This window comes from Anser brachyrhynchus (assembly GCF_964034855.1).
Source record: "Anser brachyrhynchus genome assembly, chromosome: 2".
In the NCBI taxonomy this organism is placed as follows: domain Eukaryota; kingdom Metazoa; phylum Chordata; class Aves; order Anseriformes; family Anatidae; genus Anser; species Anser brachyrhynchus.
In genome coordinates this window covers 37,424,688-37,439,983 of record NC_137695.1, presented here as the reverse complement: position 1 = coordinate 37,439,983, position 15,296 = coordinate 37,424,688, and the positions used below count along the sequence as shown (strand labels likewise).

Genomic DNA, 15,296 nt, shown 5'->3' with positions numbered 1-15,296 from the left:
CATAGAAACAGCCTTGATTTGGTGATATCACTGCAAGTTGCTGCAGTTATTCTATGTTCTAATTAAAATAAAATCTTCCTAGATGAATTGCATTTAAATCTTCAGACATTTTTTTTTTCTAGGTGATTGGACATGTAAAATCTCCATTTTTCTTTTGACCATATCTGTGTAGGGGCCAAAAGACTTGTGGTGATCAAGACGCCATTCTTTTCAAAGCAATCTTTTTGTCTCAGTTCTCCAGCGTTCATAAAACCCAAGTGGGCTTTTATAGCTAATAATAGTAGTTATAAGTGGCTCTAAGTGATTTGTGGAATAAGAGCTGGAACTATTACGTGCCACCGAGGAGCTGCTTCTTTTACTCAACGTTTAATACTTTGCAATAACAACTGTTTTTGTTTCAGAATCTCAATGCACTTTCTGTTGTTATGACTTAGAGTGCTAATGAATTCTGTATCAAAAGCCAGATGTTGAAGTGTCTGGGATGAAATTCTCCAGAGAATGAGTTCAATTGCCATGCAGTGACTGTCCTGAAAGTGTTGTAAAGGGCACGGTGTGTCAAAAACACTCTCTTTTTCATTTTGCTTGCATCCACTTTCCCTGGAGGGCATAGAAAAGGCTTAATTGCCAACTCATCTTTTTCCAGATACTGTGATGAAAATAAAATTGTGGGCTTTTTCTTGTTGTGAAGTGCCTGAAGTTAGAGGATGGAAGGACAAACAGAAAGTGGTATTGAAACAGATGGATTCCTCTGAGTTTGTGTGAGCTCGAGAGAGACCCACTACGGTTTTTACTGATGCAGACAAAGATGCCTCATCTCTGGCAAGAGAAAAATGCTGTTGTAAGATTTGCTACCATCCTGTTTAAGGAGACAAAACACAAAGCAAATAACCCAGCTCTCAGTCTCAGATTTCTCCACCTGTGGCAAACTGACCCACATAGCCACAACCATTAGAAGTTCTGAATAAAAGGCAGCATGATTAACACCATAACTTTCATGTCTCCCTAAGAAAATTAAGATTAATAAGTCTTTTTCAGAGGAGACAGTAATTTTTAAAAATGTGAGAATCCTACAGGTGGAGAACCTAAGAACAGAATTTGGGGCAAGATCTTATTTTCCACTTCTCTATTATAAATTTCTCTTTCAAATCCCATCAAACTTCTCATCAAATTCCCTTTCATTTAGTGCTATTATTGTGCTTTGTCATTGGTTTTTGATCAAAAATGCTCATCAAAATGCTCATCCTCACATAAACTCTGGTAAATAAAGAAACTTTACACGGACATGAAGTAAAATGTGTCAAAAAGACGAATACATTCTTAGGGGATACTGCAATATTAAATGCGTCAGGGCAGAGCTCACCTTTTTATTCTGAGGCTGGAGTGTGCTGTTTATGATGGGGTCAGGGAAACTTGTCTGAGGACCCTGGATATTGCTGCAGTTTAAAAAAAAAAAAAAAAGGAATATTTTTTCCCTTAGAAAGTGCTGCAGTACCCAGAGCCATCCAATCATCTCATTTCATAAGCACGACACGCACTTCAACTAAAAAGCTAAATGAATAAATAAACAAAACAAGCACAGATTAAATCATTTCTAATTGAGTTTCCTAGGTTAGCAAAAACACACTGCGCAGAGGAACAGCTCAGCACTAATCTGACTAATTATTCCAGCGTTTAGTACGAGGGGGCTGCAGAACAGGAAGGTCCTCCCAAGAAGACACCCTCGTAGCCTGTGGTTTCGCTTCCCTCTAGAAACCTCTGTAGCAGGATGGGTGCCAAGCTCCACGGGTGCTCTGCAGAAACCCAGAGCTGCCCGTTTCACCAGCTGAATCAGCCCCAGCACAGAGGGCTGCATGACCCTGGAGAAAACGAGCAGCTGGTGCGTTGCTAGCCATCAGCCAACACCTCTGGCCTGCAATGGCTGCCAGCTCCATGGCCAACTGGAAAGTCATTAAGAAAACACACTTTGAGAGTTTCCGGGAAAGAAGGTCACCACCTCTTCACCGGTTATGACATTTCTTTTTACCCAGCAGGCAGCTATTTTGTCTTAACAGCTAATTTCTGTCTTTTCTATTCCCTCTAGTGCTCTCCATCATATTCAATACTGCCCTCTTCTCCAGCTGGGGGCCAGTTTTGAAGTACCCACTAAAAAAAAAAAAAAAAAAAAGAAAAAAAAAGAGGGATTTGGATGTAGAATTCACAAAAATGAGAGGTTTCACACAAAGATGCTTCTACGACAGCTAACACTTTTAATGTAGTTGATGCTCTGTGTTTCACAGATCTTTCTCTACACATCTTTGAGGTCAGGTATGTTTATTTTTCATTCTGCTCTGTTACAGACTGCACACTTATTTCACTTCTTCCTAATATTTCTGGGTTTTTAGTTTGGTATTTGTAGCAAAGGCAGATTAAATTACTTCGGGGTTGACTAGAAAACTTTTTTAATTAACAGTTCACAAATACACTCTAAATTAAACACAGCTTCTTTATTTTGGAGGGTGGTTCATTTCATTGTGAGTTTTAGTAGAAGTAAATACAGGTTGGAATAAAATGAGAATATTAGGCAAAGCATTGTGCTTACACCACAGTCAGCTCAAGGCATCTTAGCGGTGTAAACAGAAATGAATTTTGCTATCTGTAGAAGAGGATTGGGGTCTTCCTACCACAGGAGGGAGGGAGAGGAAGGACAGACCTGTGATGAAGACCTGAGAGGACAGTTCAGGACTTGCTACTGCCAGAGGAATGGGAGAGGACAACATTCTGAAATAGCTCATTTCCTTTCCTAACCAACCATCCTGATACAGTTTTCAGTCTGGCTTTGACAAAATGAGAAGCAAGGCCATGGATGTCTGCTGCCTGTGTAGCTCTCAGAGTCCGTGCTGTTTATAACTGACCTAGAATCATAGAATCATTTAAGTTAGAAAAGAACTTCAAGATCATCAAGTCCAACCACCAACTTGACTTACTGAGTCCCATCACTAAACCATGTCCCTAAGTGCCATGTCCACACATCTCTTAAACACATCCAGAGATAAGGACTCTACCACTTCCCCGGGCAGCCTCTTGCAAAGCTTGACCACCCTGTTTATGAAGAAATTCTTCCTAAGATCCAAGCTAAACTTCCCCTGGCACAACTTGAGACCTAGGTATATATTCAGCTTTCACTTAGGGTTCAGGAAGCCTGTGTTCAGGCTTAAACTTTATTTAACTCCAGTTACTGGAGCTGGGACTGGAAGTCACAGAGGAGTGCCTCGAACAGCACCGTTGCTCATGCTCTGGCCCAAAGAATATCTGAACTGCATGAAGGACTTGTGTGGGAAGGGCTGTGAGAAAAGTCTTATTGCCTTGTCTTTGGCATTAAACCTGGATGTTATTCTTCATTCCCAAAGCATGGCATTATTCTTGATTCTCATAAAAAATCAATTTTTTCATTCTGCTTTTCACCTCATTCACCACATAACTGAGATTTATATTTAGTTTTACATTATTTGATATGCATTGATGTCATCTCTTCCCACCCTTATTGAAGCAGTTCCCTGCAGCAGATGCATAAATTTGAACTGGACCTTCAAAAGACAGAAGAAAGTGGTTTTCCTTCTGCTTCTGAATCAAATTATGTTTTCTTTTCCTAGTTTTTAAAGTTCTGTATATTTTTATGGAGCTCTGCCAATCTGATCCATCTAGTCGGTGTCTGTTTCTGCAACCTGAGGACTTACACACATGATTGAGCATAAGTTACTGCACATGAGTCAAGCCATGGCAACTGCCCTGTGTTCAGGCTTAGCCCACAGCAAATGCAATGGAATGCGAGTTATCTTAAAACTCTTTCATGATGGGCTTATCTCTCCTCTATACTTTCCTGGGACGCTGCTGGGTATCATTATTCCTGTTGCACTGATTTCTCTATTTCTCTACACCCCCCATCCTGTTAGTAATTAAATCACCTCCTGCTATACAGTTAAACTTTAAAATCTTTCCTTTTTTATTTCATTTTAATTGACAGCCTCTGCAGATACCTTACCATACTTTTAGGTGGATGTCTGTTGTAAACATTATAGTCTGGTTAGAAGCAGGTTTTCAGTGCAGGAAAAAGAAAGAAGAAGAGTGAATGCCAACCAGTCTGTACACAAAGGCAGCAAATCCCTTTCTAAATGAGCACCTGCTATATAACAGACCTCTCATCTTACCTGAATGCTGATGTGTCAGACTCCAAAGGTCTGATAAAAATGATGGACGAAGAGGGGCATACAATGGGGGCACCCAAGAGCATGAGGCCACCTGACAGATGCGAGTCCAGGGCTCCTGCTGCTTTGGGGTGGCCTCGGTTCAGCCCTTCTTTGGTTATGGGGTGGCTGTCAGAGGCACAGTCAGGGCTGCAGGCTGCGTGTCAGGTGCATTTGTATTGCAAATGTTAGAGGTGCAGGCTCCGCAGGGAGGAATAGGTTAATGCAATGCAAAAAGGGCCTGGAAGACAGCAAGTCTAATTATTACAGTTGTGCAACTGAAGTAAAGAGAGGAGTATGACTACGAAGGGCTCGGATACCAGACAAATGAGCAGAATGTCTCTAGTCCATCCAGGTACTAAGAATGGCCTACAAAAGATACATTTAGTATCACATCGGTAGATTGGGACAAGTATAGCTACAGCATTGAAAGATAATGGCCTGCCCTGCGTACCCACCATTGCTAAGGCCTGGAGCTTGTGTGCATCCTTACACAAGCTTAAGTGTGTTAAGTATTTTACCATTTAGAAAGCACACCTTAAGGGAAAATACCCAGCAATGTTCCACAGGGCATAAGGAAATAAGTAGATAAATATAAAAGGGACTTGCAGCTTGAGGGTTATGGGATTCAGGTAGCTGGACAGCAGGCCGCTGCCTGATTGACAGTAAACCATTGCTGTTTGTTATCCTGTCTTAATAAGGTAAGCCCAGTGATAAATCTGGTGTCAAGTTGAGCTCTGTGGTGGAGCAAGGCTGTGAGTGAATTTGGTTCCTGGGAAAAAATAGGATTTGAAATCAATTTAGGAGCATCCAATTGTGGCTTAGCAGCTGCACCCTGGAGAGCCAGGCGCGGGCGTGAGGCGTGCCTTGGGGGAGCAGCCGGTGCAGAGGGCTGTGGGAGGAAATCAGGCGAGAAAGCTTTGTTCTCGTGGCATGAAACACGACGGGTCTGAAACAAATCACCGGGAGTGTTTTAAACCAATGTCTTCTCATCCATGTTTTTAGCCTATGGGGCCTTGGCTTACCCTGCTAACACACAGAGATGGAGCTAAAGCAATTCCAACATCCAATCCCTCTCTACAATCCCAACTCAACCTTCTTTCCAAAAATGAGCTATATATGGACCAAACGTGGATCAGATTTTTGCATCTCAGGGTCTTCCCTGCAGTTTACTCTAGGTATATTCTTCCCTCACTGTTTGTGTAATGAAATGCAGCAGTTGTTTAGTAGCCTACTGTGAAATGAAGAATGAGACCACCTGTCAACGGCTGGTGGAGCTGGGTGCAGCAAAATCATCCTGCCAAGTCACCAGGAGGCTGCCACATGTTCAGAAGAGGTTAGTGCAATCATGGGACACCTACAAAATCTGCCCTGAATCTCTGCAGTCAGGTGATTACTTTCTGTAAGTGTTTTTATTTCTTTGACAGATTGTTCATTGCGGCATTGGGTCTGTGAACAGTTGGCCTGCTTGACTGCTTTGTTACTTTAACATTAATGAAATAGTATAAACACATTAAAATCAAGGAATTTGCACATATTAAATGGAAGGAATCAAACGCTGCCTTAGACCCATGAGCGGATCTTTATATTCAGAGACAGTTGCCAAAATTGTGACTATTTTCATCATATTCTCCTACACAGAGCAATAAAATCTGTGCTTTACATGTAAAATTTCCATGAATGTAAATGAATATGTAAAAAGGAAAATGATTTGGTTTGACATAAATGTGGTTGTCATTACTGTAGCAGAGTATACACACACACAAACACAAGAGGATGCTGGTAAAAAAAAAAACACACTCATTTTCTACTTCAGTCTCTCAACATGGCTCAGGCTGACAAAAGGATTAACAATCTAGTCACATCACCAAGGTTAGATGTCACAAATGGACACTGCTCCTATTGCAATTACTGCAGAAATAAGAATAAAGGCAAAGAGACGAAGAGATCATTTTGATAGTGTTGTTCATAGCTCTTTATTCATTGAACCAGTAGAAGTCTAAGCGCACCAGTTCATTGTTCAATCCCTTGGCCAAATTTCATCTGCTTGAAGTAGCCATGTCTGGCTGAACTGAAGTGCAAACCCCCATGCGGTATGTGCTATAGATCCCATCTGTGCTGATTCACAGAGGCATATTACAGCTTGCAGCTGCGATGTGGTAACTCTTCAGCTCATACTGCAGCAGCACATAGATCCTCAAGGTTTGTTTCCCCCGAGGTCCCTGATTCACTCCTCAGTGTATCAGTCAAGACAGCAGGCTGCACACAAGCTTCCATTGGAAAAAAAAAATTGCATGCAAGACCTTGATATGATTGAGAAGACAGCCTAGTAAATATGATTAGACAGCACCACATCCTAGACAGCCTGCATCAGCAGGTTTTGATGTCCATGTAGTGGACTGGGGCATTAACTTTGGACAGCATCTCCACTAAGCAAAGCTGTACACTAATGAAGGAATCACAATTGTGTGATCAATTTGCAAGCATAATTTTTAAAAGGTGCACAAATCAGGCAGTTTAATTCACCAACAGCTACATGAGCAGAGGACAGATAATACACTGATACTGAGGTGCTTTGCGTCATTATTCCCTGGTGCTGCCCTCTTTACCTCTAGATTTTGTACCACATAACCTATATCAGCTTAAAACCAAATACAGTTAAGGCAATACATGCTAACCATCACCTGGATAAAATAGGGCAGATCTAATCCCCTGGATTTAGAATTTATTCCCAACCAGTGTTCATTTGCACCAAGGCCCCTGTCCAGTAAATAATATATTAATATTAAAAATATTATATATATATATATTATATATATATATATATATATATATATATAAAATATAATCCAGTATAGTCCTCACCAATTTGTATGACCCCATGAAAGCTGGGGCCTTACATCTCCCACACTCTTTGTGACTGCACCCTGCTCATTACACTACAAATCGTTGGCTACACCCTGTTCCTTGAAGCAACAGGAAGCGTTAAGCTCTGGCATTCCTCCCAGGCCTTAAACAAACACGTACCTGGGAACACGGTTTTATGAACATATTCCAACTATGAGTAACGTTTGTATAACTACACGCGTGATAAATCATCGGGGTATTTTAGTTTTGTCACCGTAACTTCAGGACACAAAGTGTTCATGCTGTGCGACTGTGGCACTGGAGCAGCCACATCTGGGACACTGCTCTGATACCTATGCTGTGACTGCGGCTGGAGCTTGCTTTGAGATTAAACTTCCTCTGGAATTGGCTGAAGTTGGACCTAAGCGTGAGATCTGTCTTCAAAGATAAAGTTTCCACTGCCATCTTAGTAAAATTTCCTTCAGGTCTGCTCTGGTGAGGCCTTGCAGCGGCCCTCAACAGGAGGCCTGTTGCTATCACCAGATTGATGAATGGCCTTTGCTGAGACATAAGCCAAGATAGCCTGTGTTGGGACACTGACTCAGTTACAAGAAGCTCTCTTTTTTTTCCAGAGACTGAGGGAAAAGCCATCTTGTGTGTGTGTTTCCACTTTTGCAGCTGATTGCATTGGGTGATATATGCGGTTGGTCACATCACAATGAATTACCTACAGGAACATTTCATGATGATAAGGTTCATGGTTCACTGGAGACATAAAAGACTTTCTTTGTTTAAGTGCCCAGAAAGAAGTTGCTCTTTGGCATTTTTATTTTTCTTTGAATAAATCATGTGAAACTAGAGACTTGTCCCCCACCTCGTGTGTGACATTTTAAAAAACTGGGATAAACAGGAGAGGATTAATGATTATGTAAGCACTGCATTTCACAAAGGGCAGGATCCCAAACACCCTCACTTTTGTTAGGTGGCAGATCTCAGCCTGCAGAAATTCTGGGTGAAATTACTTCTCACAAAGTCCAGCGCCGGGGGGGGATGCACCATGGGCCAGGAGCTGGCCACCTCTGACGGTGTAGCTGCTCCTAAACCCAAATTTTCTGAGCACCATGTTTTCCTTAGGTATAGTTGACTTTAATGAGCAGTCAATAATGTGATACCAGAGAGAGACTGGTGATTGCAGAGCCTTCCAACAGTAGTGAGGAACACAGAATCAAATTGATCTGAAAAAAAAATATTTAAAGATGACTTTAGAGAAATTGCTATTGGTAACCTCAAGCTTTAAGATAATCTAAAAGAGTTACAAATGTCTGTCAGCTACATAGAAGAACTAATTATATTAATTTTGTGGCTGAGGTTGGAAAGGACCTTTGGAGGCCATCTGGTCCAGCCCTACTGCTCAAGCAGGGACATGTAGAGCAGTCTGCCCAGGACTACATGGGGACATCTTTCGAGTATCTGCAAGCATCAAGACTCCACAACCTCTCCAGGTAACCTGTTCCACTGCTCAGTGATCCACACAGTAAAGAAGCATTTCCTCATGTTCAGGTAGGAACTCCCATGTTTCAGTTTGTGCCTTTTGCCTCGTCTCATCACAGGGCATCAGTGAAAGGAGCCTGGCTCCTTCTTCTTTCCATCTTCCCTTCAGATATTTATACACATTGATGAGATTACCCCTGAGTCTCCTCCAGGCTGAGCAGTCCCAGCTCTCTCAGCCTTTCTTCATATATGAGATGTTCCAGTCACTCAGCCAACTTTGTGGCCTTTCACTGGACTCGCTCCAGTAGTTCCATGTCCCTCTTGTACTGGGCAGCCCAGAACCGGGCACAGCACTCCAGGTGTGGCCTCACCAGTGGAGAGCAGGGGGGAAGGATCACTTCCCTCGACCTGCTGGCAGCACTCTTACTAATGCAGCCTCTTTTGCCACAAGGGCACATTGCCGGTTCACGTTAATTTGGTGTCCACCAGGACCCTCTATGAGTAATCCTGTTTCCACAGCTTACTAGTAACATGAATCCACTTTTAAAATAATAACAAAAAATACATTTTCCTTACTATTTGCTTTACATGTATTATTACAGAGATATTTTGACTGCACAACCATTTCTAAACATTGCTACGCGCACCACTTCTGCCTATGGGAGCTGAAAAATGGCATTAATTCCCTTTTGCCACAGGGTGGCGATCTCTTAAAAATTATGAACGCTCAAAGCACCTTACCTGAGCTTTTAATTTCTGTATTAACGAAAGGAAAACTCAGAAATAAGACTTTAATACTTCTGATAATACTTCTGGCTAAATTGAAAACAATAGAATAATTTTATAATATCAACTGTGTTAGAGGATTTTTATGCAGCACAGTTCATTCTGATTGCTCAGAAGAAGCAAAGGGCTTTCTGCATATCCAGATGTAACTAGCAGTCTTGGAGAAATGTTTAGGTGTAAATCCTCTCTGACTGACATCCATTTGGAGGTGAATCATAGTTACTTTTTGATCACTGGGTGTGATTTTGTTGACCCGGACACATTTATACACAAGCAAAACTTTCCTACATGCGCCCTGGAGGGACTTTGTCATGTCAGTAAGTCCCAATTGTTTACATATTTATTGTAAGGATTAAGGAAGATGTAGACACACCTAAATTAAATCAAGCTTTCTAGGTGCACAACTTCACACTAGTTAATCTGTCTTTGCATTTGTCTTTCCTTTTATAGAGTTTTGCAAATTTTATAACAATGAAAGCAAACTGTGACTGTCTTCTCACAAAATGGTGCTGCTTCACAAAAGCCAAAGCCTTTGTGATTTTGGCCATAATTTCAGTACATATAATGCTGCTGTACCTGTTATTTACCCTCCTCCTCTACATTCAACTGTCACAGTGGAGTAGCTGATTAAAAGAAATGTTTCCTCACATTCTTTGATTATTGCCCAGGTTAGGAAGCCACCAGGAAGGCTTTGCCTTCTGTGATGGCATACCAAGTGCAGCTCTGCAGATGCGCTTATTCCTTTACCACGTCCTGAGCTATGAAAGTGGAGGAGGCAAGGTGAGCAACAAGGCAGACAAAAATAGAGAAACTTTTTAGAGAAACCCAGTAATTAGGAGTTTCGATGTAGAGAGTGTATGCATTGTCCACAGACATCATTTCTAAATAGGTTTAACCTGGAGCCTTAAAATGCCACTGTCAGCACAGAAGCACTGCTGAACACTCCAAGTTCTTTTAACTAACTGAACTAACAGGAGTTTCAAATAAGAATTAGGTATAGGTTAGGTACAAAATTAGCAGCCAGCCTTGCATCTATAGGCAAGAAACCTGCCATATATGAGAAGGCTTACAAAAGTGATACCTCAAGGATGTATGCATTATTGTACTGCATCTATCTGAAAAGGTTTCTGAAGTTTAAGGATAATTCTGATGAATATTAAAATAGGGTTGAAGAATACTTTTATAGCTACACTTCTGTTAAAGCTTTTAAAGACACTTCAAAAACCCCTGCAATAACCAGCTCCACATTCGGCCTGGTTGGAAGTCGTGCGGGCGAAATTATTTTTAATATGACGTGACCACTAGATTTTCCTAACCCAATCAGGGGCCACAAGATGTGCCCATTTCCTTCCGAGGAGAACTAAATAAAGAGATATGGTTTTCAGTGAATATAATAAATAGGTTGAGCCTGGACTCTGACAAGTGCAAACAAAAGCACATGAGCAAAGGTTGGCACCACACCCAGCTACCCTTAGCACTTTTATTTTCTCCAAGTCAGCTTAGTTACAGCTGAACAGCTTGTGATATGCCTTCCTGCAGGCATAAGATGTGCTGAATAGATTAACAGAACCGAGTGGACAAGGGTCTTTGGATCTCCACAATCTTTCTTCTGTTGCTTATCTTAATGAGATAAGAAAACAAGTGTCATATTTTTTGGATTTTATGCAATGGTGTTCATAGTATGAAACAATACAAGCATTATTGTGGAAGGGGAGAAAAATCCCCTAGCACAGCTACAAGACTTGCAGATCTCCTACTGTTTCCAAAACGTTTGTCCTTATGCAACGCGTTATTACAGGAGCAGTCACTCCTGCCACATCTCACACTTTCTTCTTCCTTGCTGGCTTTTGGGTTTCAGCAGGAAACTTAACCCTCTGGATGCTGTGGAAATGCGTAGTCACCTTTCTGAGCAATCGCTTGGCTTGCATTCAAGGCATCCTTGCCTTTGCTTCATAAAACAGAAAGGAATTATGACCACAATAAAGTGTTCAGGTTACTAATTGCTATTTAATTGCCGCTCAGCATTTCCAATGCGTTAACCTGCAATGGCAGCGTTATATAAACACTTCAAAGCATGATCTGAATCTTTAGGACACAGGGAAAAGGCCCTGTGAGCGTGCATGTGTGCGTGCGAGTCCACGTGCGTGTCTGGAGGCAGGACAAGAAAAGGCTTCTCTTCCCCACTCTGCACATCACCGTGAAACATGTGAAACTCCCCACAGAAGGAATAGCCACTGATTCTCCCCTACAGACTTGATGTTCCCGGAGGACATATATATGTTCTGATACCAGCTGTACATGAGCTCTCTGAAAATGGCCTCCACTTTTCACATGAAACTTCTGTTTTTTTTTTTTTTTGGCTTTTTTTTTTTTTTTTTTGCTTCCTCATCCAGAAATACACCTCTCAAAATGCTGTGCTTCATTAGACATGCAGTCTGAGAACAAAGGCTGAAAAAAAAGAGAACAAAAACAAAAGCAGAGAAGAATCATTGAAAATTGCCCAATTTTCCTTGCCCGGCAAAGGGTGTAAGTCCTTGCTGGGCACCCGGCCCCACTGTCCCCATCCCCTTGCAGCGTTGTTGATGCACTGGGAGCAGTGCACACAGACAGAGCTGGGGGATGTGGCTGGGACTGGGACCACGAGGCACCCTCCAGTGTGCGACCAAAGCCAAGGCACAGTCAGGCTGGTGCAATGACTCCCCACAAACAGAGCACCGTGGTGGTTACAGTGAGCCGAGATTTGGTTGCTGTGTTTCATAGCAGGGCAAATCCTAAAAGTATCCTCAGCTTTGTGCCCATGGAGCTTGCCCTACATTCCCCAAACGCCCTGCTCCGTGTCTGCTCAGTGACTGTGGGTTTGACTGCTGCAGTGGTACTTATCCCCCTTATCATTCTCAGTCTCTGAACTTAAAGGGACTGCATGTAGACATTGTGCTACCACAGCAGAGTTCATTCTCCATAAGGAAGGAGCCCATATTTCTGCTGGCATTGGCAGGTTAATAGCTAATTCACACAATGTGAATCTTGTTTTATTGTCCTCTGCAGGCTCAAATAAAAGGAGGGAACACAGATCCAGAAACTCATCAGCATTGTCCCAAAGCAGCTGTAGAGATGCTTGCCCTGTGAGCTGTGTGCCCATGCCAGTATTCCTCACCACTCCTCCATCACCATCTTCTGGCACAGGGACACTGCAAAGATCTCAAGGAGAGCACACACTCTGAAAGCTCATCACATCAGCAGATGTCTCAGTGGGATGTGGACAAGATTTTCTTTATGATAGCACTAAGGACTATGCACATTCAAATCCATTTGCTGCCACAAGCTTCCCATCTGATCTCAGTCAAATCACTTAATCTGCAAAATAGGGCATAAAGTAATTTTGTCTATAAAGCCTTTGGGGCAGAGACTCTCATTTTAAGACATAGCTGTGTAGTATTGACTACAAAGAACTGTGGATGTTGTTTACAGTCTCCGGACATGCTTGTAACATATAATGAAAGAATAATGCAATAGTCATGGGAAATCTTAGTAACCCGTGGATTACTTGGTTTGAGGGATTACTTCAGTTATGAAAACTGACTCCATGAATTAGGACATTTCCATGAACAAATTCTCGCTTGAACTAGAGCCTCTTTTCTACAAGTAATTCTATTACTACTTTAAAATTGCAATGAGTTTATAAAAAATTACATCTTATTTATAACCTGAGTTTGCTGCCATCCTGTCCCAGATCTTGTTACATCTTTGTCTGCTAGATCAAGGAGCATGAGATCAAAGTTTTGTCATGCTGTGGCTCCTTTGTTAAGCTAAATAGATTGAACTCCTGTTGTCTTACACTATGAGGTATATTTTCCAGTCCTTTAATCATTCTTGTATGATCTTGTATGATCATTCTTCTCTCTAATCATTCCCAGATAAATGAACTAGATGTTATACTTAAATATTATTAGAAATGGCTACACCAGTGAAAGATGGAGGCAATATGCCTTCTGCACTTGTTCTCACACATCAAGGTTTATATTAAATTGGCCACTGCAAGCTCACAAAGAGGGCTTGCCCTTCATCCTTGGTTGCCGTACGATCTCTCTCTGTTTGTTTTCTTTTGTACACATTGTTTGATGTGACCAGAAGATCCTGACTGGTCTCTATCCACGACCTGTTTTCCTTATTTTGTACCCACTACCTCCAGTCTTTGAGTCAGCTGAGGATTTCAGTAATCATTAAGACCGGGAATTACTGTTTCTTCCATGTCACTGATAAAAAATATTACATTACATGGAAATAAGAGCCAATTCACGTGAGATTTACTGGCAATATAAGCACTCTTATTTCCCACTGACAATGATATTTTGGATCTGTCAAGTTGTAGCTATTGAAAATATAGCATTACACATTATTATTTTGCATTCTTTTGATTCTGCATCAAAAACCAGTGTCTTCCCTTGAGGCAGAGGTGTAGGGTGTAGCTCAGCGAGCACAAGGACAGGGCTCAGATCCTTCTGTCTAGCAGGAAGGTGGGACCACCTCCCCATCGGCGACAGTGAGGGCAGCCAGGAGAGGCCTCTTCTTCTTGAGGTTTGCTCCCAATGGATTGCCTGTCTGCACCTGGATCTCCCTGCTCTTCTCAGAGGGATGTGCTTTTATGCAGTCTCCCTCTCACTTGACAGTTTTGGCTTGCTCTTGGGCTCTCACGAATGCTGCAAACAGCTCCTCTCCCTCATATTTTGAAGTCTTCTTTGAAGGCGCTGGTATTTTGGTATTTGGACAGCACACAGATTTGCCCAGGCAATTTTCAACCTGTTCTCCTTTTCCCACAAAAAAAGTGAGGAGTCTGTGAAGCTCGTTCGCCAGTACGCAGTGAGAGCCTCTCACCATCGCTCTGTCGGGAGACCCAGCCACACCAGGTGAAGAGATGAACTTCCCGCAGAACCAAACGGGCGGCTGGCAAACGCCAGTTCTTCCTCCGTGCTCCAAAACTTCTCAGCCAAAGCCTTTTGCTGCTATTTAATCAGTGAATTTTTTATTGCTAATCCCCGATCTGAGTTGGCAGACTTACTGCTGCAAGGCTGTGCTCTCTGCTGACAGATGTGAGCGTGGATATTTGCTCTGTCTGCTTGGGTTCGTGCAGCCCCAGGGTAGGCACCGTGTTCCTGCTGTGTGAAGGAAACGTCCAGGGACTGCTGCAAGGGGCCGAGCTGAGGCATTCCCTCGTATTGATTCACGCTACTTTTACGGTTTTCCAGCTGCAGACCAAGCTACCTGAATAGCACTTCTGCTTGGTTGAGGAATGATTGGCTTCGGCTCAGGCTGGAAAAGGTAAATGTTTGTGGGCACTGCCTGAAAGGTGCTGGGAGAGTAAAGCACAGGGCTGAAATTTGGAATCCTCCTGCTCTGGTTTGCTCTGGGCCCTGGAAAACCTGCACTGACCAGCTCTTATGGAGCATTTGTCTACTGCCTCTTTATCAGAGCAGGCCCTTCCTTTTACCATGCGCTGTGCAGAAGTAATCTACGGCTTCAGCTTCCCCCGAGCCAGGTGGCTGCTCGCCTGAGTCATTCTGGAAGGGGCCAGGGTTTGGCATATACAGCCCCTTGCAAATCTTAGTGCTGAGAAAGATCCAAGGTCATCTCTAGTAAGAGGCTTTTCTCTGTATTACCATACCTCCCCACAGTACATGACAGATACTGCAAAGGTGTTTACGGTCTTCGCTGATATCAGAATTATCACGGGTCCATACGGGGCCTTTAATCATTCAGCATGTTTACCAGGACCAAGCAAATGTTTTCAGCAAGGATCAGTTTATTATAAATTTATTTCCACAGCTCCTTCTGTGCAGCCTTCTGGCCACCAGAGACAGCCAAGCATTATTTCTCCCATGCTTTCTGAGCTTCTGCTCATGCATATGAAGCATCTCCCATAGATTCTCTTTGCTTACTCTCCCTCCTTCTCAACGC

General features: G+C 42.5%; 1 long non-coding RNA gene across 1 annotated transcript; it reads right to left on the bottom strand.

The window, feature by feature from the left end:
- Window positions 1-295: 295 nt before the first annotated feature.
- Window positions 296-2,148, bottom strand: LOC308190037. The gene is made up of 2 exons (XR_013946793.1): window positions 1,361-2,148; window positions 296-816 (listed from the first exon to the last, which is right to left on the bottom strand). It is a non-coding gene; the product is annotated as an uncharacterized lncRNA (long non-coding RNA).
- Between the last annotated feature and the right edge of the window lie 13,148 nt (window positions 2,149-15,296).